At 46.1% G+C, this 25654-nt stretch overlaps 1 protein-coding gene across 7 annotated transcripts in view; it reads right to left on the reverse strand.

Moving 5' to 3' along the window:
• Positions 1-4417, reverse strand: part of CTIF (cap binding complex dependent translation initiation factor) — a 333504-nt gene extending 329087 nt beyond the window's left edge. For 3 of the 7 annotated variants that reach the window (XM_063639956.1, XM_063639932.1, XM_063639922.1), the window contains exon 1: positions 4111-4373. The gene's annotated coding sequence lies outside the window, so the exon portion shown is untranslated. Of the gene's footprint in view, positions 1-3592; positions 3667-4110 lie in introns of all 7 variants that reach the window. The other 4 variants (XM_055232791.2, XM_055232799.2, XM_055232808.2 and 1 more) reach the window with 4 other exon arrangements.
• Positions 4418-25654: the final 21237 nt, after the last annotated feature.

A 25654-nucleotide genomic window follows, 5' to 3' on the forward strand; every position in this document is an offset into this window, starting at 1 on the left:
AGTGAGGCCCAGAGGTAGACGCCCCCTCCCCCTGCCATGCCAAGGACATCAAATGGGGCTGTGTTATCAGGTAAGTTATGCAGAAATGCCACCACGTGTGGAGAATTCTCAGAAACTGCAATTTGCCTGAATGTTTGTACCTCCTGTTCTCTATCTGGGCTCTCTCCATCCTAACCACCCACCTCCTGCCTCCTCCTTCATGACCTGAGCTGCAAACAACGTAACCTTAAAACAAGGGCAATGGAGCCCAAAACGGAAATGAAATTAGAGGACAATATCTGGGACCAGATGGTGAGTTTGGGATTAGATAAAAAGCAGACTTGTATTAACACATCTACACAGACCTGTAAGGCAGCAACTCCTACACCCAGGTAGGGCCTGAGTGAGACCTTGACCAAAGCCACAGCCTGTCCCTGAGTCACAGCACATCTGAGCTGGGGCGGGACCATGGAGAACATCTCCTTAGCTCCATGTCGCCAGAAACCTGTTGGTTGGCTTCAGGGTAATTTCCATCAGCTGCCTAACTTCCACAGACGAACATACCTCTGGGCCCTCCTGGGAGGTTCCAAACAGCCTGAAGTTCAGGGTAACAAGGCCATTAAGGTGTTTTTTCCCCATCGCTTCCTTCTGCATTTGCTCTAGAATAAGAACTGGCATTATGGTCCCCTTGAAACCAACATATGTGAAACTGACTAAGTTCCAGGGTGACTGCTCTAAAATATTTATGATTTGTTCCCTCCTGTAGGCTGTGTTATTGCATTGCAACTTAACTATCTCTGCTCTATTATCTTTGTAGAGCAGCAGAGTATCTGGCCTAAGTGAGGCTGGTGCTTCATAAACATTTGCTGGACTTAATTAACATTTGTTAAATTTTCTTTGTATGCACTTCTAGATACACAAACATGTAGGTGCCTAGTACATATTGAGTGAATGGTTAATTAATTGATTAGTTGGCCAAACTTAATAACCCTCCAGGCTGTCTGACAACCTTCACATGCATGAATTCTGAGAAATCCATGCAGGTATGTATAAGTTCTTTGCTCCTTGAATTCAGTAAAGACTCAATGAACACAGCCATATGAACATAGATAAGTATTACATGAACAGGCATACCATATGCATTTATTATATGCACATATGATTCTGATAGAAACTGGATGTATCACAGCTGCTATCCATTCACCAACAGCAAATTATTAAATGCGTGGTAATAACAGCAATGCAGACTTCCGTTCTTTAGTGGCTGCTCTCATTAGGAATGGTTAACAAATAAAGAGTGTTTTGAGAAAGAATACGTGTCAGCATAATATACTCTATTTCTTAGCTTCAGTATTTCCTGAGGTGTCAAGAATCCATACTCAGAAAAAAAGTGGCCACTATTAATTAAATGCCATAAGCTGAGAAAAGGGAGAATGTGGCCCTTCCCCCACTGAGAGGCCTTATGCAAGTCACATTTTTTAGCCTCAGTGTGTTCACCCATAAAACGGGGCTAATACTCTCCTACCTCACAGGACCCTCTTAATAAATGCTATGATATCTGGGGGGGGGGGGCGGTGGGGGGTGGGCGGAGGTTCTGGGGGAAGAAAACCTGCCCTGTAAGGTCATACAAACATATTATTATTCTAGCAACCTGTTAATCACTGATGACACTGTACCCTAGAATGTGTTATAAAATTGCTGCCTCTAAGCATCCATTATCCAGGACAGATACTTGACACAGATGAGGTGATCTGTGTGTAAATCGAATCCTGTGTCAAACACTCAGAGGGAGTTTCCCCAGACAACCTGAGCGTGTCCTGGCCATCTTCTAGCGTCTGTTCGGTGCATTCTGTTCACGTATAATTGGGTTTTCTTGAAAGCCAGGCCATTTCCTCGCGCAGCCCGAGCCTGTTAGGAGCCTGGATTCCTGAGGTTTTCAGCCCAGACCGGGCCCTGGGCAGGAGGAACTGGGAACGGACAGCCGGCAGCCCCTCCCTGCGCTCTGGGCGGCTCCTTCCTCTCGGCCCCGGCTCCAGCAGCTGCAGCGCTCGCTCGCGCTGTGTCACTTTCGCCCTATGGAGGCTCTAGCCGCGGCCGAGCCGGCGGCTCCAGCGGCTTCCTCCTTGGTCGCGCGGGCCCCTGGACTGGGAGATAATCCCCGGGCCGCAGAGACAGCGCCGGGCGGGCGGCGGGCTGGGCCGGACTGGGGCGAGCTGGGGCTGCCGGGCCACCTTGGGCTCCCGCTGTCCCCAGACTGAAGAGCCGGGGCTGCGGTAGGCAGTCGCTGACTCTCTCCCCGGTCTGCGAAGGCAGCGGCGGCGAGCGCGGGCACGCATACCCATAGAACGCCTCGGTGCGGGGTCACCCCAGCGTGGACTGGGGGCGGCGCAGCCAAACCAACCCCCAGCGCCGCCGGGTGGAATCCCAGTCTGCCGGGTCAGGGGACGTCGCAGACGCGGAGGGAGGGGCTGTGTGACTCCGGCCGTAGAGCGGACCTGGGACTCCTGCACCGAAGACTAGCACACGCGACCCTACGGTCTTCCCCGGCCCACAGCCGCACGGTCCCCTCTCCAAGTAACTCGGGCGCGCGCGCTCGCGCGGGGACACACGACCCCGACTTGGACAAGGAGGGGGCTGGCGGGACCGGTCGCGCGGAGGATCGGGGCCCACGCTTGTCCCCACTACGCCGCGGTCTGCGGTCCCCGCCCCCCACACACACCGGAGCCGTGTGTACACACAAACAGCCGGGCGGGGGAGGCGACGCCTCACTCCTCGGGGTGGGGACGCACGCGGCACAGCCAGTCAGCCCTCCCCTCTACACGCCGCACAGCCCGCCGTGCTCACACCCCCCAGCCCCAACCCTGAAAACTCTGCGGAACCAAACAGAGCCAACGCCGCCCAGATAAGGGGCTTGGACCGCCCCCCTCCCGATTGTCTTTTACCATCAATAGAGAAACACTCGGCTCAGACGCGCGGTGTCCCGGACGCCCCCTCCGGCCACATCCAGGCACCGGCACGCGGCCCTCTGAGGCCCCAGACCTTCGCCGCAGCCCAAGCCATCGCCCCCCCGCCCGCCCTCCCCCATGACCAGCGCCCGGGACAGTTACCTGCTCGTCGTCCTGATGAACCCGAGCCGGAGCCCACCCCACGGCCTCTCGGGTCACTCGCCACCCAGAGGTGGCTTTTCAGAGCCTGTCAAGTGAATCCCTCTCCGCCGGGCGTATCTATTCCCCAGGCCCGACTGCACCGCAGCGACAGGAATAATAAAAAAAGCCAACAGAACCACAACCGTTGGGAATAACCAAAGGGGAGACCGCAACGGGTCCACTGATTTGGTTTCTTCCTCTGCTCCCATCCTCCGCTCCCCCCGCGGCCCGCGGGCTCACCGGGGACGCAGGGAGGGGGCTGCGCCCTGTCTAGACGACAGCCATCCACAGACATCCCCGAGCCCGCGGGGACGGGCGCGCACACTCACACACGCCCGCTGCCACAGACACAATCAGTAACCGGGGAAGGGAGGGGCGGCGTGGAGACACACTCTCGGGGTCCCTCCCGCAGCCCCGAGTGCCGCAGCCCCCGGCCCCCAAACGCCACCCCGAGAAGCGCTCCCTACCTCGGCGGAGCGCGGTCTGAACAGCTGCAAGTTTGGCTGGTACTAAACCAACTGCTCGATGCAGCAAATGCGGGCTTCAAAACAAAAGGGAGAGGAATCGCGCTCGCTCTTTTTCTCCTCCCAGGTCGGAACCCGACACATGACAGCGGCTACACCGCGCAGCTCCAAAGCGAGCCGGGCTCCAGCCGTGCGCCCCCCAAGAGCCCCCCCTTGGCGCCGGAGCTCCAGGGCCACGACACCCCGCGGGGCGGGGAACCCGGCAGGGAATGGGACAAACCCAGGGAGGGGGCGACACTGTGGAGTGCAGTTCCCCACCGAGGGGGAGGAGGGGATGGTAGATGGGTGCGGACACCCCGCTGGCCCAGGCGCAGGGAGGGGGAAGGGGGCTGATTGTTTGGGGCGGTTTTCCCGGATTTATCTATAAGCACGCGCACGTGACGCAGCCCTCCTCCCGGGTCCCCGAATCGATCAGCAAGCTGAGATGACTATAAGAGGAGGACGGGCGAGGAGATGCTCACCTCGGGGTTCCTCTGGCCGCCGCGCCAAGCCCGAGTCGGGGGTGGGGGAAGGGGGCAGGGAAGGGGAAGGGAGGGACAAGGCTCCGGAGAGCCGACTCCTGCCTCGAGTTCGGAGCGTCCCAGCTGCGGAGGGGATTGGGCGCCCCAGCGCACAGACCCAGCAGAGAGGGGAGGGAGGGAGGGAAGGGAAACAGGGAGGGAGGGGCGGGTAGGGGGGAGGGAGTAGAGGAAGGAAAAAAAATGATCCCTGATCTGACACAGGGAAAGAGAATGTAGAAGAGTGACGTTCAGGCCCCGCCCTCCCCTCCGGCCACGTGCAAAGACTTGAAAGGAAAGAGGGCGGCTGGAGGCCTGCTGGGTAATGTAGTTCGCCTTTCTTTTCCAGGATGGCGGGCCCTGGAGAGCGGGGTGGCCCCGGGACGCTCGGGATGTCGCCTTAGCTGCCAAGACAGCCCAGTCTAGCGACGCCAAAACCCGCCGCCCAGTGACCCCACGGCACTGGCGCAGCCCGGGGTGGGGGCCTCTGCGGTGGGAGAAGTGGGGGCTTAGGCGAAGTCCAGGCTTACAGGGAAACGTTGGTTTTAGAATCAGAAAGGCTTTAAGGATGAGAACTTCCGTGCCGAAAGTGCAAAGTCTGTGCTAATGGCAGATAAAAAGGAGCTTTGTGTATGCATTGGGGGGCCCAAGTGGCGTGATTAATGCTGCACTAAATGCCACCGTCGGTTATTGAGATGCATATGTTATAATTAACATTTGAGCATCTCTGTGTCGGGGCTGGCTGTTGTAATTAGATATGCACTTTGCAACCAATTAATTTTCCTTCGGCCAAGCTAAGGGCTGGGATGGGGTAGTTTGGAGAATTCAACGTAGTGGATAATTCAGTAATGACTTAACCAGATCACCAATGTTTTGGTTAAAACTGAGCTTGGCACAGAGAGGCCTTCAGGAGAAATACCGAATAAAATACTGTATGCCCCAACAAGGAAGGGGGCTAGAAATTGATTAGAGGAACTGTGTGATGCAGTATAAACTGCTGTAGAAACCCATTTATTCGTTAGTTTATATTCACATTTAGTGAGCACTTTCCACAGAGCAGGTATGTCTAGGAATGCCAAGACAGGTAAGACTCACAGTCTCTGCGCTCAAGGAGCTCAGTCCAGTATTAGGGACCACAGTCAATGAAAGTACTGTACAAGGGATAAGTCGGCGCTTAACACAAAGTGCTGTGAAGTTCCCCCCACCACACAACCTGGAGCAGCCAACTGGATGGAGGGTGGGTGGGGTCTGGGAGAGGGTCAGGAAGACTTCCTGGAGGAAGTGATACTTGAGCAAAGAATTTCTAAGATTTTTTTTTCTTTTTTTTTTTTTTTTCCGAGACTGAGTCTCTCTTTGTCGCCCAGGCTGGAGTGCAGTGGCGTGATCTTGGCTCACTGCAAGCTCTGCCTGCCTGGTTCATGCCATTCTCCTGCCTCAGCCTCCCAAGTAGCTGGGACTACAGGCGCCCGCCACCACGCCTGGCCAATTTTTTTTTTTTTTGTATTTTTAGTAGAGATGGGGTTTCACTGTGTTAGCCAGGATAGTCTCCACCTCCTGACCTCATGATCCGCCACCTCAGCTTCCCAAAGTGCTGGAATTACAGGCTTGAGCCACCGTGCCTGGCAAGAATTTCTAAGATTTTTAACAGAGAGGAAAGGATAAGCATCTGACTAAGGTTAAAGGGTACAAAGGCTTCAGATGAGAGAAGAGAGCTAATTCGAAAGGTCCCAGGCCTACAATCCCAGCACTTTTGGAGCCTGAGGAGCTCAAGACCAGCCTGGGCAACATAGCATGACTCCTTCTCTACAAAAAATTTTAAAAATTAGCCATGGAGCGTGGCATGGGCCTTGAAGGATGGGTGGGATTTTGTTTTGTGCGGAGAACTTGTCTCCCGGGCTTGAGACACAAAACAGCATAGATATTCACATCCTATAGAACAACTCATTTGATTCTTGTACCAAAGGCGATGGTGGCTGTCATTCCCTCCCTTCTGGAGGGAGGCAACAGGCCCAGAGAGTTAAGCAACTCATGCCCAGCCATGATTCGGTACAGAGTGAGTACCAGAGGCCAGTTGTCTGGGTGGCAGGCCACTGTCGTCCACTCCAAGGAACAGGTTTAAGCACACCTGACTCTTCCCGTTGGTTTGTCCCTCTTAGCATTTATGCCTCATTGCCTCAGCAGTGAGTTCTTTGTATGCTTTAACATCTGGACAATTTCCTGGGTTTACAAAATATTATATAATAGTACTGGAATCTACACATTCAGCAAATTCCCATTTACTTACCTTGTTGTCATTGTTGGTTTTTACATATTGTGTGACAGGCACACCACCTGCAAAGGAAATAAGAATAAAATTGTCTGGGTTTTGGCTTTGCTTTTGCTTAAATCGCACCCTCAGAGGTGAGGAGAGGCTAGAGGTTGAGCAACATGTGGAACGTGAAGCTTCCACGGAGAGCACACACCTCCGTTTGGGGTATGCACCTAGGGTGAGAGGGGCAATGGGAACCACAGGCTCTGGCGTCAGTGTGACCCCTGGGTTTGAATCCCAGGCTTGATACATCCTGGCTCTGTGACCTTGGGCAGCTTAGTTAACATTCATAAGGGATGACCTTGGGCCACTTACTCAATGACTTTTCTTGGTCTTGTGAGAACCGGTGGTGATCATGGGTTTATACTGGCTGTGTCACATGGAAAGTGCTCAAAGATGGCTGAGTCTTTCTGGCCCTCAAAAATGATCCCTGAATTTTTCTTTCTGCACACTCACACCAGCAGAGCTAGTAGTGCAGGAAGGATTCCTGAGGGTGACGCATCTTAACATGTGAAATCAGTTAGGTTTGTCTTCAAGGAACCTGGACCCAATTCTAACCTTCCCCTGCTCCTGACCTAGCTCTCTTAACCCACATCAGCTGAAGTTCTTCATGCTCCTCCGCTCCCTACCCTGCTGCCCCACCTAATGCTGCCTCCTCTGGGCAGCACCTGGGGCTTTGCATTGCTGCTGCCTGCCCACCCAAACTTCCCTCCTGTTTTCCACATCCTCAGTGTCTGGCTTTCCTCTCTACCTCCAGTCCAATAAACTGTCGTTAACATATAAGATACTCTGCTGATTCTCTCCTCCAACTCTGACACTTTTGTCTTCTTACTGAGCGCTCTCTTCAGTGGCCTCTGATGATGGGCATTTCAGGCTGGAATGGGGATCTTTGAGGGGAAGGCCTTGTAGATGCCTCAGACCAGAGTTCCCCCAGGTGGGAGGCCTGGGGCTTATGTGGCCCATCGTCTGTTGTTCCTTCTCTGCTCTGGGATTGATTTCATGCCCAACCTGCAGGCTTGGGTCAGAAGAGCTGCTGGGTGCAGAGTGAAGGAACTGGAGGTTCCTGAAGCAAGTGGCGCTGGCATTGGTTTAATTGTGACCGATTTTGAGTGGCCAGGATTTGCCCCCTCTGCCTAGAAAGGAAAAGTCAGAATGTTTCTCTTTGTTTTTAGGAGTTGCTTCTCCTCATTCACACTTGCCTAAGATAGTAGCAAAAAGTACTACTTTTCTTCCCATGACTTCTCTCCACCCACCCCCGCAGCGGTAGCCCTTCTGGGGAAAAGTTACTGGTCAGTCCACCCATTGACTGAAGGCCTGGTGGAAGCCTACCAAGGTGCTGGGGGAGAGAAGCTACCTACCTTCAGGAGCTGAGACCAGGCTGATGCCCAGCAGATAACAGGAAAATGAATGAAGTGTCCCACTGTGTGAGAGTGATGTCAAATGAACTAAGAGTTCCCAGTCGGCTACAAGGATCAGAGAAGGCTTCTGGGAGGAAGGTGGAGCTACATCCACTTGTTACTTCCCACTAGGAGAAGGTCAGCAGTGCCCAAAATTCCTATTATGTGGTGTTGGCCCGGGAGGCATTGCAGAACTAGTGACTTACTGTGGGACCTAGAGAGTGGCTTCATCATGCAGTTTGGAGGCCACTGACCCCGCAGAAGGAAGGAAGTTGCTAGTCTAGTGTCTACGCTCTGTTACCGTGGTGTTGGCCTGGAGAGATAACAGCTTGATAGAACCAGGTGAAATTTCACCCATGCCTCATCTCACCTTCCACTACACAACCCCAAAGACCAACACCTGAAAGGCACATGCAAAGTGATCCCCTGAGGTTGAAGTTGGTGGTGGAGAAGGGATGTCAATAGAGAACAATGAACTTGAGAAAACCAAAAGTGAAATATGAAATAAAGCAATTGAATATTTATTGGGACAATGCTGTGCCTAAGGCATGGCAAGGCACTCTGGGGAACACAGCGTGTGAAACAGGGTCCTGGGTCCCACCTGCCCCTCTCCTGTTGTGTGATGTTTCCTCTCTCTGGGCCTCAGTTTCCACACTTGTAAAATGAGAAGGTTGGCCTCGATGATCTGTAAGGTCTTCATCACACTTGAAATTCTCCCTTCAAGAATGTTATAATCTCACTGGCAAAAGAAGCAAGAAAATTAAGTAGCCAAAAGGATGAATTTTAAGCTGTTTAATTCCAGCAGAGCAGGAAAGGTTTGTAATATTTGTTAAACAAAACCCTGAAGTCCATGAGGGAATATAAAACAAGCAGATTTCCTTTTGCAAGATTTAAGGACAGGGACTGATTCAATGTCACCCTGTGAGTCATCAGACGTTCCTCAAGTCTCCCAGAGTTCAAGGTCAGACCTCATAAGTCAGTGGCATGAGCACCACAGCCTTGTTCATGGTGAAGACCTGGGCAAAGATACACCCCACATCTCTGCAAGAGACAAGTTTCCTTGTTTGCCAGTCTACACACTAAAAAAATGGGAGGGGCAGGCAATGCTAATCAGACCAGAGGTATACACCTGATCTAAGGGACTTTGGGCTAGGCTGGACTTGAGTGGACATGGCTCCATCAGAGGAACTGAGCCAATCAGAATTCCTCTTGTAAGAATCTGACGTAAGAGACTGAGAAACCTCTCTCTGCTCATTGGTGATGGCTGCTCAGGTCAAGGCTTGTGTTTTAGGTGGGTCGAGTGCAAGATAAGTAAGCAGAGGAAGTGAGTGGAGGGGGAAAGAGGAGGGAGAGGAAAAGAGAGATGTTTAGAGTAGCCTCAGTTCCTTACCTTTTCAGTTCTCCCTCACTGAGTGCTCTACTATGCCTCTCTTGGACTCCTGATACCCCTGTGATATCATTTGGATCTGTGTTCCCTCTGAATCTCATACGGAATTGTAATCCTCAGTGTTGGAGGTGGGGCCTGGTGGGATGTGGTTGGATCATGGAGGTAGATTTCTCATGAATGGTTTAGCACCATTCTGTTGGTGCTGTCCTCACAATAGTGAGTGAGTTCATTTGAGATCTGGTCATTTAAAAGTATGTGGCACCTCCCCACCTCAGTCTCTCTCTCTCTCTCTCTCTCGCTTCTCCTTTCACCATGTTACTTGAAAGCTCTCATTTCACCTTGCACCATGAGTAAAAGCTTCCTGAGGCCTCCCCAGTAGCAGATGTTGGTGTTATGCTTCCTGTACATCCTGCAGAATCATGAGCCAATTAAACCTCTTTTCTTATAAACTACTCAGCCTCAAATACTTCTTTATAGCAATGCAAGAACAGCCTAATACCCTCCATATTCTTGTAGTAATCCCCTTTAATTTGCACTAGGTTGAGTGACTTCTGATCTTTGTAGTTTGAAGACCACATCTAGAATGGCCTGAAAGACAGGAAGTGCAGAGAGAGGAGTTAGGCCATTGTGATGCCTCTAGCTGGGACTGTCCCCCTCCTGAAGATGCCCTTCCATTTTCTATCCCAGGTGTCTCCCTCTTCAGTCAGTTTATAAATCCTGTCTGCTCAAGTCTTATTCTGAAATATCTGCAAAATAATTGCCCTTGAGCTTTCCAGGATCTCTAAGTCCCCTTTCAAAGAACAATAGCTACTATATTAATTGAGCTATTACTATTTACGGGGCAAGAAGCGGAACTTTTTTTGTGTGCTTTGTCTCACTTAGTTGGCAAAGCAACTTTTACAGTGGAACAAACTGAGACTAGAAGCGGTGAAGTAGCTTACCAAGGGGCACACAGCCAGTGGGTAGGTGGTGGTCCACCCAGAGCTGTGGGCCTCAGAGCCAGTGAGCTTAACCATGCCCCTCGTCTCAAGACATTAGGATCTACCTTCTCTAAGTCCCTGGCGAGCACCTGTACTCCAGCTGTAGGAAATATTGGAAACATCATTATTCCTCAGTGGTGCATTTATAATAAAGTGTTTTTTTCTTTTAAATTGAGACTTCAGAGGTGTATGTGTTCATTTATGTTAATGATTCAAAAGGTCTTTTGCGCTTAGGGAAGTTTACTTTTTTGCCTATTTTTAACATAAAAATAAATTTCAGTAAATATCACAATATTTTCTTCAGGCACACTGGTGGCTCATTTTGAGACATACATAGTAGGGGGTCCACATACTATATTCTGGATTTTGAGTGTTTGTCACATTCTCTAATTTGTTAATAAGAAAATGATTGCAGAAAATAATGAAGATGCAGTCACTAAATCTGAATGAAGTTTCATGTCTTTCTTGCCCTATTTATTACCCTGTATATTTTATGTTTTAAATTTTCAACATGTGATTTATCATGTGGAATTATAATAGCTGAGATGGCATTGCTTATGAATGTTTGCATGTTGCTTTTCTCATGTAATACAATTAAACATATATTTTCTGTGTTATTAAAAAGTCTTTATAGATAACATTTAAAAATTATTTAACTGATCCTTTATACCCTAGTATTTATTATATATAATGCATTTGTTCAAAGTTAAATTTGAATGACCAGCACACACAAAAGTGGGCATTAATTTAGGCTTACAGAACCTCACAGTTTTAGTTCAGACGACAGACACATTTTAAACAGAAATGGCAGTAAAAGATGAAAATCCAAGGTGTGCCATATGTGTAATGCAACCCTTGTAAGCTAGAGCAGCAGAGAGACATTCAAGGGAGAAGTGGACCCGAGCCAGGCCTGAGTGTGATAGGATGGGACCAGGGCTGGAAAGGGGGCTTTCCCAGTGATAGGCAGGCAGGAGCTTAGAAGTGGGAATTCACATCGGGGAAGGGCTGAGCAATGGGGAGGAGGAGGCACAAAGTCCAGAAAGTTAGTTGTGTGTCATTGGTTCAAGACTGGACTCAGGAGGCGGACACCAGGATTTGCATCCTGCCTTCACCTTTTATCACCACTTGACCTTGGGCAACTCTAAGCTTCCATTTCCTCTACGAAAGAGACAAATAATAGAACATATCTTAGTAAGTCATTATAAGGCTTAAAGGAGATGATGTATACAAAGCACTTCACACATAGTAAGGGCTTATAGTAAGGCCAGGTTTTATTTTTTGGTTATTATTCTTGTTATTTTTGCTGTTACCCAAGTGATAGGCTGTGTGGGACCAGGAACAAAAGTTTTGACCAATTTGGACTTTATTCTATGACTTGAGAGGGTGAGATTAGATTTTGTTTTTCAGTTATAATTCAGGTAGACCCTAGAGTGTGGCCCAGACTGTGGGAGCCACTCCCAGCCTGACCCAGACTGTGAGATCCACCCCTGGCTTGTGCCCCAATACCAGTAATCCTCATCCTCATCTTCAGCAGAGCCTCTGAGGTTTCAGTAGAACTTGCAGAATCAGGAGCTGTTCTCATGGTTCTTCATGAGCTGACATTCTGTCCCTTTCTCACATGCAGATCCACATACCCTCACCCTACCTTTTTTTCCATTTTGACAATATTATCAGATTTATTTATACTCCACTCTTTCCAGAAAGGACTCAAGACAGCTTTCTAAATTCTAAAATGTACCTACTAGCATATAAAAATAGAAATTTACACAAAAGACACTTTGTAAGATGGTTATCCCTTTTACAAAAGAAGTAACCATCATTTCTTTAAATAGCAGCACATCTGGTACATGCAACGTCAGACCTGATTGACCAAATTTTGCCTCATCAGCAGCTTTCTGGAATGTGTCTTCAGCATTACTCCCCATTATCACCTTCACAGGAGTCAGCTGATTTTCATCACGTCTGGGACTTGAACAAAGGCAAAGGGTGTGTGAAGCCCTGGAATTTATTTTGTGCAGAACTAAGTGATTGAATGCTCTAGAAAGCACCAAGCTGCCACTTGGTCAGGGAACCCTGCTTGGGAGAGGTGGCAGAGGAGGTTTTCAGAAAAACAAGGGAGGATGCCTATTAGCTGAGGTGGACTGGGAGACCATCCCAGGGGAAGGGAGCAGTGTAGGGGAAATGCCGGGCTGCTGTGTTCCCTGTGGGGCAGTGGCAGAGGTGGCAAGCCAGCTTGGGACCTCAGACTGGGCCACAGAAGAGAGGAGAGCTGCCTGGTGACATTCACCTGTCCTACCCCTAGAAAACAATTTTGGCTTGACACAGAGATAAGATGTGAAACATTCTCTCTTTGCTGTATCTATATATTTCAGGACTTAGCAATCATACCCTATGCTGTAGTGAATATGTCCCAACACGTTATTATTTTTAACAAAAACATGTGTTGGGAACTTAATCCCTAATGCAACAGCGTTGGGAAGTAGGGCCTACTAGGAGGTGTTTAGGTCATGATGGCGCCACCTCGTAATGGATTAATGCTGATTATGAAAGGGCTTGAGTCTATGAGTTTGATCTCTTGCTCCTGTGTGCTGTCTTGTCCTTCCACCTTCCACTATGGGATGACACAGCAAGAAGGTCCTTGCAAGATGTCGGCCCCTGTACCTTAGACTTTCAGCCTCCAGAAAGGTAAGAAATACATACCTTCTGTTCTTTAGAAATTACCCAGTCTCAGGTATTCTGTTACAGCAGCACAAAATGGACTACGACAACCTTTCAATGGGCATGTTGCTGTGGCAACCTTAAAGTCACTGGAGGGCATCTATAATTGGCAGAAAATGGTACTAATTTAGTTACAGTTTTTTTTTTTTTTTTTCTGGGAGGAGTTTTTTAGTCTTAGGCTACTTAAAGTACTCACATGTGATCTTTTTGCCTGAGCAGAATAATAATCACCTTGCAATTTAATTACTAAGCCAGTACTAGTGAACTCTTCTCCTATAAATTGAGTTGTAATTTTTGAATACCAGCTTCTTGGGCAGGGCCTATCTCTGGAAGCTGTGGTTACCCAGACACAAATCACAACCAGTGCTATGCTTTGTGAAACCAGTCGACTGTGGAATCAGCTGGAGGGACCATTGACAAATGCAAGCACGTTCTGAGTGGCTCATCTGTCAGCTATGACAGGCATTCAGTTCTGCTAAAGAGCATCCTGGGTTGGCCACACTGTCACTTCTCCATTCCCTACAATCTTCTACCACTGGATGTGTTCCTATTTCCTAGGTATAGAAAGTTCCTAATCATGGTGGTAATTTTATAATTTTAAAATAGTAAAAATCTTTTTATTAAAAAATGGTAAAATACACTTGACATAAAATGTACCATCTTAAACATTTAATTGTATGCTTACTGCACACTTAAAATTGGCATTAGTAAATTCACACTGTTGTGCTTCCATCACTAGCATTAATCAACAAAACTCTTCATCTTACAAAACTAAAACTATGTACTCATTAAAACACAATTCTCCATTCTCTTCCGTCCCCAGCTCCTAGAAACCACTAGTCTACATTTTGTTAATATGAATTTGGCTAATCTAAGTGCCTCATGTAAGTGGAATCATACAGTATTTGTCCTTTTGTGACTAGCTTACATCACTTAGCATAATGTCCTCAAGGTTATTCCATGTTGTAGCATGTGTCAGAATTTCATTTCTTTTTAAGGCTGAATAGTATTCCATTGCATGTATATACCACATTTTGATCACCCACTTGTGCATGGATGGACACTTTGGTCACTTCCACTTTTTGACTCTTGTGAATCATGCTGTTACAAACGTGGGTGTACAAATACCCCTTTGAGTCCTTGCTTTCATTTCTTTTGAATATATACCCAGAAGTGAAATTGCTGGATTATATGGTAATTCTACTTTTAGTTTTTCGAGGAGCTACCGTACTGTTTTCCATAGTGACTACACCATTTTACATTCCCACAACAGTGCACGAGTGTTCCAATTGCTCTGCTTCCTTGCCAATACTTGTTATTTTCCATTTATTTGTTTGCTTGTTTTGGATAGTGGCCATTCTAATGAGTGTGATGCAGTCATAGTTATTTTTTTAAAGGGAGGGCTTGTCTAACCTGAACATTTAATGATAAAACAACTTCCAAAAGCAATTATAATAGCTGACATTAATTGAACACATAACATAGGGTAGACACTCTATGTTGCCACATTTGATCCTCAAATCAACCCCATGAGTAATGTGCCATCATCATTCTCATTTTACAGATGAATAAACTGAGACCCAGAGAGTTTATATAATTTGTGATTTGTCCAAGGCCACATAACCAGGTAATCATTCTGTACCATTGAATGTAGACACTGAGGAAGCTATAGGATTCCTCAGCACAGAACACAACCTGCTTATTGGTGGACAAGACAACCTCTAGTAAGGCAGCTCTTTTCATATATTCCTAAAATTTCGTGACTTTCCTGGTGATGACAACAAACAACAGTGAAGACAATGATGATGATGATGTTAAAAAAAGAAAAAAGGAATTGAATATAAGCAAACATTCAACTCTAATCTCATATGTAAAAAAAAATCCCTAAAATCCCCATTATTTGAACATTACATATTCATAGAGAACTAAATTAGAGGGTGATTATTCATATAATGGAATTCTTTGCCTTATAGAAGGATTCACTGCATTATCCTCTGCTGTGACAAGCTTTCCCAGTTCATTTAAAATAGGAATTAATTTATAACAATGTGATGTATATATAGTTTTCCCCTAGAACACATCTATTGCTCAGCATGAAGCCAAATCAAGTCGCTAAAATGATTTTGATTACTGGATAATGATAGTGGGGAATATTTGCTCACTTCAGCATTTGAGGATTCCAACTAGGACAGGATTTGTAGAACCAACTGTCAAACCACTATCCTTAATCTTGGTGGAATTATGAAGACCAGAAAAATGTCAAAAGACAGGGGGAACAGAGCATTAAACAAAAAGTTTGCAAGCACTTATGAAGAAGTAATCATGTGGAGACTCCTTAACAAGACCTAAATAAAAAGACAAGCCAATCTTTTCTTATCATCGTAATGTTAATAGAAAATTAGAACACAGTCATATCTTTGTTATATGTCTGACAATCTTGTCTGACCTCATGAAAAAAAAGTAATGCCGACGGGTAAGAACGCATGACTAGATGAGCAGTTACTTCTGACTTTTTAGTGTGTTGGTGGAAGATTTCTGTCCAGCTAATCAGCACTCAGTAGCACATTCCCACCCTATCAGTTAGGAATTGCATTCAGCTGCTAATAACAGAGATACAAATTACAGAGGCTTAAGGAAAGATTTCTCTCCACATTAAGAAAAATGGTACAGCCACTTTGGAAGACAGTTTGGCAGCTTCTTACAGAACTAAACACACTCTTATCATACAATCTAGCAGTAGCTCTCCTTGGTACTCACCCAAATGAGTTGAAAACTTATGTCCACACAAAAACCTACACATAAATGTTTATAGCAGCTTTATTCATAATTGCCAAAGCTTGGAAACAACCAAGATGTCTTTCAATAGGTGAGTGGACAAACAAACTGTGGGACATTCAGACAATGGAAAATTATTTAGCGATGAAAAGAAATGAGTTAACAAGCTACAAAAAGTCATGGAAGAATCTAAAATGCATGTTGCTAAGCAAAAGAAGCTAGTCTGAAAAGGCTACATACTGTACGATTCCAACTATATGACACTATGCAAAAGGCAAAACCGCAGGGACAGTAAAAAGATCAGTGGTTGCCAGGGATTAGCAGGGAGAGATGGATGAATAGGCAGAGGATTTTTAGGCAGTGACACTACTCTTTACAATACTATAATGGTGGATAAAAGTCATCATGCCTTCATCAAAACCCACAGAATCTACGCAAGAGTGAACCCTAAGGGAAGCTATGGATTTTAGTTCACAATAGCATAACAATATTGGCTCATCAACTGTAATAAATGCACCACACTCATTCATGATGTCAATACTAGGGGAAACGGTGGGGGTGGTTTTGGGGATTTGGGAAGTCTGTACCCTCTGCTCAATTTTTCTGTAAACCTGAAACTGCTCATAAGTTTTAAAAAATCTATTAATTAAGAAGTACAAAAAGCAAGACTGAGGAAGAAAAACAACTGGAGTTAGGCAGTCTCATGTTGGTGTGACGGCTGTGTGGCCTCAGGGTCCCAGCTCCTCCCATCTTCCCATTTCACCTTCCCCAGTGTGTGGTTTCCACTGTCAAAGTTTACTCATGGTCACAAACTGGTCAGTTTGTGAAAGTGGGGACTTGGGCTTGGGCCATCTGAATATCCTATAACAGCAGAAGGAGAGGGGGAAGGGCAAAAGGCCACCTAGTTTTCTACCAAGTCAGTCCCCTTAAAGAGATTTCCTAATTGAATACAGACTGCATATTAGATGATATTAAGGAATTATTGTTAATTTTGTTAGGTATGATATTAGTATTGTGATTATGTTAAAAAGGAAAGTCTTTATCTCTTAGAGAGACACACTGAAATATTTATGGGTGGAAATAATGTAATGTCTGGTCTGTACTTTAAAATAATCTAGAAAAAAAAAAGACAAGTGGAAGGACCGATGAAACAAGAATGGCAAATGTTGATTCCTGCCACACCAAGTTGATAGCTGATAGCTATAAAACTATGTGAAGAATACATGGAGGTTTTTGCACTATTTTCTATACTTTTGCATATGTTTGGACTTTTTTTATTATAAAAAGTAAAAAAAAAAAAAAGATTAAGTGTAGTGGTTCACGCCTGTAATCCTAGTGCTTTGGGAGGCTGAGGTGGGAGGATTGCTTGAGGCTAGGAGTTTGAGACCCACCTGGGCAACATAGTGAGACCTCATCTCTACAAAAATAAAAATAAACAATTAGCCAGGCATAGTTATACATGCCTGTGGTCCTAGCTTCTCCGGAGGCTGAGGCAGGAGGATCACTTGAGCCTGGGAGGTTGAGACTGCAGTGAGCTGTGATCACTTCACTGCATTTCAGCCTGGGCAACAGAGTGAGATCCTGCCTCAAAAACAAAAAAAATTTTTAAAAAGTCTACACACATTTCACTGTCCATCCCTGTTTGCTGGGGAGAGGCTGGGAAATGGATTTTTACCTGGGCGTTTGTCATATTCAAGAATGTGGAGTCCTGTTGGTGAGGAAGAAGGAGCATGGATAGTTAGCAGGTAGCCAGCATGCCTGCCACACTCACTAAAGATAAGCCATCAAAAACTGCTGTTCTGGCATAGCCTTCATATCAGATGGACCCTGTTCATCAAACGATATTTTCCTCGTTATTGCCAGGGCAGCCCATGGGTTGGGCTTGCCAGAAGACTTAATCCTGCCCTCATTCCTACTACCTGGAATGTTCTCCCCGAGCCAGGATTCATTTCTTCCCTCTCTCCCACTCCTTCACTGGGTTTTACGCCCCCTGTTTTTTTTAGGACTCCACTCGCAAGCTGCATCCTCCAAAACCTGCCTGCCTCCTCCCCAGCCCCACATGGTGTTAAACTCCCTCCTGGGCTCCCACATCTCCTGTGTTTGCCCCTACGATAGTACTTATATCTCAAAGTGTGACATCCTTTTTCTTATTTCCTTCCACCACCAAACTAAAAATCCCTGAGGACAAGTGCTAGGTCATCTGTGCCTCAGGGCCCCCCCATACCTGTCAGAGTACCTGAGACACAGCACAGAGTGAAACTCATGAACTGGATTACAGCACTTATCCTTGGAAGAGCAACATCAACATCAATAGTCGCTAGCCTTTCTTCAGCATTTAATATGTGCCAAGTTTCATGCGTGCATTATTTTATTGAATCCTCAGGAAACCCCTGTGTGGTGTGTATTATCATTTCCATTTCACAAAAGAGAAAACCAAGGCTCGGAGAGATCATTAATGTGTGGGTTTTGTAAAAGGTGGGTCGTGGATTCCAACCTCCTTCCTGCACCAACCGCAAGTGCCCATCACTCCCCTTGGCAGCAGCAGGCCCCATAAGGCAGCACAATAGACCCAGGAAGTATACGACCTTGGTGAGGGAGAATTTCCTTAGATGGTCATGGGGGCAGATCCTGGCATGCAGATGTGGCCCCGCCCCCTGAGTAAGAGTATAAAAGGGCAATTCCTGCCACACCAAGCAGGTCCTTCCACTTGGTGAATTCATCCATCTGTGTGGTGCGTGGTGAGGTCTGTGGCGACCAGGACCAGTGACCACTGCACTCCAGGGATATGCCTGTGAGGAGGCAAGGAGGCAGGAGGCTCACATGGGGCACAGACTCTCTTCCACATCTTTGCCCAGCTTGCCTCCTGGTTGGAGGTGGTGATCCCAGATGAGGGGCTCTGTGAGTCGTGGGTTTTGCCATTCAATCCCGCAGGTTGGCCCTGGCGCAGGGCTTGCATGGATGGCAGTGCTTCAGTGCAGGCCTCAGATGTAAGGCAGATTCTATTGTCAGGTCCTTGTCATCCTCTGGCACATGCTTCCTAAAGGAAATGGATGGCAGACACCAAGGAGGTACTCTCTCCCGCTTCTCTCACTCTGAGGCGCCTCTGTTGACCAACACTGGTGATCGGGGAAAGGAAGAGGTAGCTGCAGAATCTCATGGTCTTACTACGTCTTGTCTTCAGTTTAATGTTCCAGCAATATCAAACCATCAGTTCTCCTACTGCCTTACACACACTTAATGGGCTGGTTCTTGCCCCTGGTTGTCATAAACCCTGATACACCCAGTTTCCTTTGGCTAAAATGCGATCCCCACCCCACCTCCAGCCCTCTGTTCATCCCACACTCAGTTGTCACTTCCTTCAGGAAGTCTTCTTGGGTTTCTTGCTCTGGACTCCCTAAAATACCCTGTCTGTATCTCTGCATTGCAGTGGTAAGAATACTATGTAGGAGTTTTTTATGGGTCTTCCCCCCAACAGATTATGAATCTTAACACCACACATTTGCTTTTTCCCCTTCATATGCACAATGCCATGCCAGCCAAAAGATATGTAGGTATTCAATAAATATCAATAATTATGCCTCACTTTTTAATTTGTATTTTTTATTATTTATTATACTTTAAGTTCTGGGATACATGTGCAGAACGTGCAGGTTTGTTACATAGGTATACATGTGCCATGGTGGTTTGCTGCACCCATCAACCCATCATCTAGATTTTAAGCCCCACATACATTAGGTATTTGTCCTAATGCTGTCTCTCCCCTTGCCCCCCAACCCCCAACAGGACCCGATGTGTGATGTTCCCCTCCGTGTCCATGTGTTCTCATTGTTCAATTCCAACTTATGAGTAAGAACATGCAGTGTTTGGTTTTCTGTTCCTGTGTTAGTTTGCTGAGAATGATGGTTTCCAGCTTCAACCATGTCCTGCAGAGGGCATGAACTCATCCTTTTTTATAACTGCATAGTATTCCATGGTGTATATATGTGCCACATTTTCTTTATCCACTCTGTCATTGATGGGCATTTGGGTTGGTTCCAAGTCTTTGCTATTCCGAATAGTGCTGCAATAAACATACATGTGCATGTGTCATTATAGTAGAATAATTTATAATCCTTTGGATATATATCCCGTAATGAAATTGCTGGGTCAAATGGTATTTCTGGGTCTAGATCCTTGAGGAATCACCTCACTGTCTTCCACAATGGTTGAACTAATTTACACTCCCACCAACAGTGTAAAAGCATTCCTATTTCTCCACATCCTCTCCAGCATCTGTTGTTTCCTGACTTTTTATGATGGCCATTCTAACTGGCATGAGATGGTATCTCATTGTGGTTTTGATTTGCATTTCTCTAACGACTATGCCTCACTTTTATCTAGCACTTACCATGTACCAGGGAGCATGCTAAGAACATTACCTGCAGTATATCTTTTTGTTGTTGTTGTTTGTTCTGAGACAGCGGATTGCTCTGTTGCCCAGCTGGAGTGCGTTGGTACGATAATGGCTAACAGCAGCCTCAATCTCCTGGGCTCAAGTGATCCTCCCATCTCAGCTTTCCAAGTAGCTGGGACCATAGGTCGTTGCCACCATGCCCAGCTAATTTTTTAATTTTTTGTAGAGACAGAGTCCTTCTATATTGCCCAGGCTGGTCTTGAACTCCTGAGCTCAAGTGATTCTCCCGCCTCAGCCTACCAAAGTTCTGGGATTACGGGTGCCAGCCACCCCACCTGGCCTGCAGTATGTATTTTAATCTTCACAGCAATGCAAGGAGCTAGGCACCAATATTATCTTCATTTTACAGATGAGAAGCCCAAGACTTGAAAAGATTAAATTACTTGCCCAAAGTAACTCAGGTAGTTAGGACTCAAAATCCAAGCATTAGGACTCCATACTCTTAAATACTGCAGGATACACCCTCCTCTAAATACGTGTAGAATGTAGGGATAAGTGCTTTTCGTGAGCTGTATATGCATTGCTAAAACTTAAATGCTTCTAGGGGTGAAAAAGAGGGTGAAATAAAGCCCAGAGATTCACATTTGGAGGCCAGAAAATATCTTATCTCCCAATATATTAGTGAATTCTATGAATATTTATAGCCTTGGGTTTACTGTGAGCTCAGTACTGCGTTAATCCACGTGGGGAAGCAAAGCTAGACAAGAAGATGGTGTGTTTCCTGCCTTGAGGACTTGCCAGTGTGGCCGACACATGCAGTGACACAAGGGCAAGGACAGAGAACAGCTTGAGGTGGAGTCCGATGACCAGGGAGGACAGTCAGTGCTGCTGAGAGAGGACTTGAGTGGCTCTGGGTGAGGGGTGGTGGTCAGAAAGGAGTTCAAAGAGCACAGAGCACAGAGCGGTCTTTGATAACAGCAAGACCTCCTGGCTTGGACTTCTCTGTAGGTCTTAACCAACGCTCCACGGGCTTGGCTGGAAGGCAACTCGCGTGATGCTGGATTTCTGTAGCAGTGCTCCCATCTTCATTTCCATGGCTAAAAAAGGAAGCTGGGGTTCTCTGGTTGGGTTGAGACAGGGAGGAAGGCTGTTCTCCCAGCCTGAAAGAGCTGCCTCTGTTGCCCCGTGTCCCTGTGACCTTCTGTGCTGTTTGGAGAAAGGAGGCTGTGTGAGTCTCCCCATAATGGAGACTGAAGGGATGCTGGCTTTTGAAAGCCCTCACCTCTCCATTCTCTCCCTGGGGAAACCGGGGGATAATTGGGGATTATATACAGCCTCTAGGACACAGGGCCCTTTCAGCATGACTCTCTCCTGGGAGTGGCTGTATTTGTGTCGACTGCAATTTTCCCTGGACAGGGGAAGGGAGCAGATCAGGCCCTGTGCGGCCTTTTCAGAGCTGAGAATTGTACCTGGGCTTGGGGACTGCGGTAACATTGACAATGATACAAAGCTGGTAACAGTGGAGGCTGCGACAATGACCACAGGGTGTAATCTTAGGACTAAACTAATTTCTTCTTCCCCCAGTAGAGGCTGTGCAAATGAATGTGAACATGGTTGCCTGCCAGCATTGCACTCTGCTCTTGTAAAGTGGGGCACACTTGACCATGGTTTCTCCACCTTGGGTACCTTCTTCCTCCTCCCTTTTCCCAGGTGTCAGCACCCTTGGACCTTCTCCCCATCCCTTCTCTATGAGAAGCTGCACTCAGGAAGAGCATTGCCATCCATCATTACAGCTGTGCAATAGAAGGTGGTATTCTGAGCAGAACCAAGGGGCTGAGGGTCTAGTGCTGGCTTTGGCACTACCTGGCTTTATAAACTTGAGCAAGTTCCTATCACCCTTTTCTAATTCTCATTTCCTCATGAATAATGTCAAGGAGTGGGGGCAAGGAGGGATTAGGTCAGTGATTCTCAGTCTTGGTTGTACACTGGAACCATCTGGGAAACTTTAAAACTACCAATATCCAGGATCCATCACAGCCAGTTCAATAGGAATATCTGGGGGCAGAGCCAAGGCATCAGTGTATTTTAAAAGTCTCCCAGGAGGTTCTAATGTGAAGCCAGGCTTGAGAACCCCAGATGTGATGATTTCTAGGATCATGATTATAGATGACTTTTAGATTATAAATCCCTGGATTAGCCTTACCAATGATATCAGCACTTTATATATTATTTCTAATGATGGAATTTAAGTACAATTGACTCGTTAACCATGTGGGGTTTGGCGTGCCAACCCCCACATGCAGTTGAAAATCTGCATATAACTTTTGTGTTTTGGGGGGCTTTTTGTTTTTTTGAGACAGTCTTGCTCTGTCATTTAGGCTGTAGTACAGTGGCACGATCAGGGTTCACTGCAGCTTCAACCACCAAGCTTAAGTGATTCTTCCACCTCAGCCTCCCAAGTAGCTGGGACCACAGGTGCATGCCACCATGCCTGGCTAATAACTTTTGGCTCCTCAAACACTTAAGTACTAATAGCCTACTGGTGAGTAGAAACCTACTGATAACATAAACTAGCAATTAATACATGTTTTGTATGTTATAGGTATTATATACTGTATTCTTACAATAAAGTAAGCTAGAGAAAAGAAAATGTTATTAAGAAAATCGTAAGGAAGAGAAAATATATTCACTATTCATTAAGTGAAAGTGGATCATCAAAGAGGTCTTTATCCTCATCGTTTTCACACTGAGTGGCTAAAGACAGGGAAGAAGAGAAGGGGTTGGTCTTGCTGTCTCAGGGGTGGCGGAGGTGGAAGAAAAATCTGTGCATAAGTGGACCTGCATAGTTGAAACCCATGTTGTTCAAGGGTTAACTGTACTGATTTCTTTTGTAAGCAAAAGGTGGTATCATTTTTGTGAAGGGTCTTTCTAGACATCTAAGAACTGTGACATTCACAGAGTGGCCCTTTCAGAGTGGCTCTGACTACAATCAGCCTCATCTAGTTTCAAAACTCCCAGCTGCCATGTGGGGTAAGGTGAAAGGCATTCAGCATATTCCCCAACATTCTCTAGGCGTGGAAAGAGGAGGCCTTACCTGCAGGCAATAGAGGCACTCACGCACGTATCATCAGTCACTTGTTACTAATCAGCAAGTGATTCTCACACCGATCGACAAGAAAGAGTTGGAAGCAGGTAATTTTAAATATATATATATATGGAGAGTTTATTTGGGCCAAGTTTGAGGACATCAACCTGGGAACATAGATTTATGCCCTGAATATATGCTCCAGTGGGTAGATGTAATGGTGAGTGTGGAGAAGTAGGAAATAGGTTCAGGATATGATTCATTGCACAGGCCGAGTTAGCCAAGGGATACACTAGTATAGAGGCTCTGAGCAGCTGGAAAGAGGGTCCTAGTACCTTAGAACAGCAAAATTCAGAGGGTCCTAGAGGGATGTTAGGATAGCACCAAAGAGACATTCTATTTGTTTCCCTAAGGTCTGGTTCTGGGTGTAAGCTCCTATAAGGTAATCTATGATTTTATATCTTTGTTTCCTCATTAACTAAACTTGTGTTTATGCAACTTGTGTGATGAGCTATGAGAGGCACACAGGTGTGTACCCTAAGGTCTGAGTCACCTGGTTTGACTCAGGTCCATAATACCTTTGCTGGTTCTTTGATTGTTTTCTGTAGCTTTCCTCCTTTCCCCAGTGGGATTATCAGCTTTGAGCAGGCATGAATCTTCTCTATTGCTTCTCAGGTGCTAATCAGTGCCCAGCCCAGGATGTTTGATAAATGCTTATTTATTTACTTCGTTGTAGCCCCCAAATGGGAGCCTATATTCTGGACATGATAATCCAAAGCTCCTAATATGAACATTAATTCATTCAACAAATATTTATTGAGTCCCAGGGACTAGACACTATGTAACACTTAGGGAAGGGATGAATTCTTGTCATAATTTCAGGTTTGACACCCCCTTTCTTCAAATGAATGTTCTCATAGTCAGGGATTGGATTGTGTATTTCCTTGTATTCTTCACAAAGCCTAGTGTTTCTTTGCATATAAGAGGCAGAACCTCAATAAAAGTTTTTAAATGACTGACAGAATAAATGTGTTTATTTAGCACTTATTAAATCCTCACAGCCTATGCTATATGCTGTGAGGCATATAAAAAAAAGAATAGACATGGAAGTCCTTAAGGAGTTTAAAATCTTATGAGGGAGTTTGTCAGACCTTGTTATGCATCACTGTAGATCCTCTACACCTCGCTGCCTCTTATTTTAGCCATTGCTATAGTGAGCTGTTCTAAAGGGCCTCAGCCAGCTTCCTATGGGACCAACCTAACAGTGTGGTGCCTCCAACTCATGCCCTATACCTGGTACCACCCTTAGATCCAGGCAAGCAGGACACAGGCATCGACCTGAGCCTCAGGATCTGCCTACCCCTCCCAACTCCTTCCTTAAAATTTTCTAAGTACTATTGAACCTGGACTGAGACCTGCGTGGACCTAGGTTCCAATTTCTCCCATGGTATGTGCATGCACGCACGTGCACACACACACACACACACACAGGTTCATGCACCATACAAGAAGTCAATCAGATATCCCAAAGAGCTCCAGGACTTGGGCGTACAGAGCCCAATTGTGGCTGGTTCCAAGAAGGCAATTATCTAGGAATGGCCCTTTCTGTCTCCTCCAAAGGCTTTTAGAACTCTGGTTCCCCTAGCCAGTGGGCCCGTCTGATTGACCTGGTGACATCATGCTCTCCTGGTCAGTCTGCAGTTCTGCTGAGTGAAGGACAAGTGTTCCCTGTGGAAGCTGTTCTGCTCTTCTAGCTCTGCCCCACAGGCCTTTCACCTGTCCTCCATTTTGATGGTGGTGTGTGGAGTGCTGCAGTGAAATCAGCATTGAAATAGATCACATTCTAGGATGCAGTGATTACTGTCAAAGGGAAGACATGGTTGGAAGACATGCTGTTCAATATTTACATTACAAAATTCAGAAGGGAAAATTTACCATGTATGTTCAGAAAAGAATTCTTATTCACATTCCCCTGCATACTCCGAGTAAGACTTGCATTTACAGTCATCATCAGTGAAGCACGTTAACAACCTTTGAGAGAACCATTGGAAACCAGTATCCTATCCACAGGTGGCTTAAAAGATGATGCAGCATTATGGGTAATGATGTAAACATCATTAAATATATGGTATTAGGGACTTGCAGAGGCAAGATCCATATTATTTCATTACAAATAGGTTCTAAAGAACCACAGCATTGTGAGTAATGACAGTCATTGCTACCTTTTTCTCAATGGGAGATCTGATTAGTCAGGAATGGTGCATTTAACAGTAATGAACAGGAAGGGAATACTTCATGGTCCTGAATAGGAAGAGATGGTGCCTGGACACTACAAAAACTCTTCATGTGTATTGATAGGACAACAAAGTCAGTACCTATTGCCAACCCATGACTCTAAAACTTCATTGACAAATCACTCTATCTCATGTAGGCCTATGGAATTTGTTATATATATATATTTGTTT

The sequence above is a fragment of the Symphalangus syndactylus genome, chromosome 1 (genome assembly GCF_028878055.3).
Source record: "Symphalangus syndactylus isolate Jambi chromosome 1, NHGRI_mSymSyn1-v2.1_pri, whole genome shotgun sequence".
NCBI lineage: Eukaryota > Metazoa > Chordata > Mammalia > Primates > Hylobatidae > Symphalangus > Symphalangus syndactylus.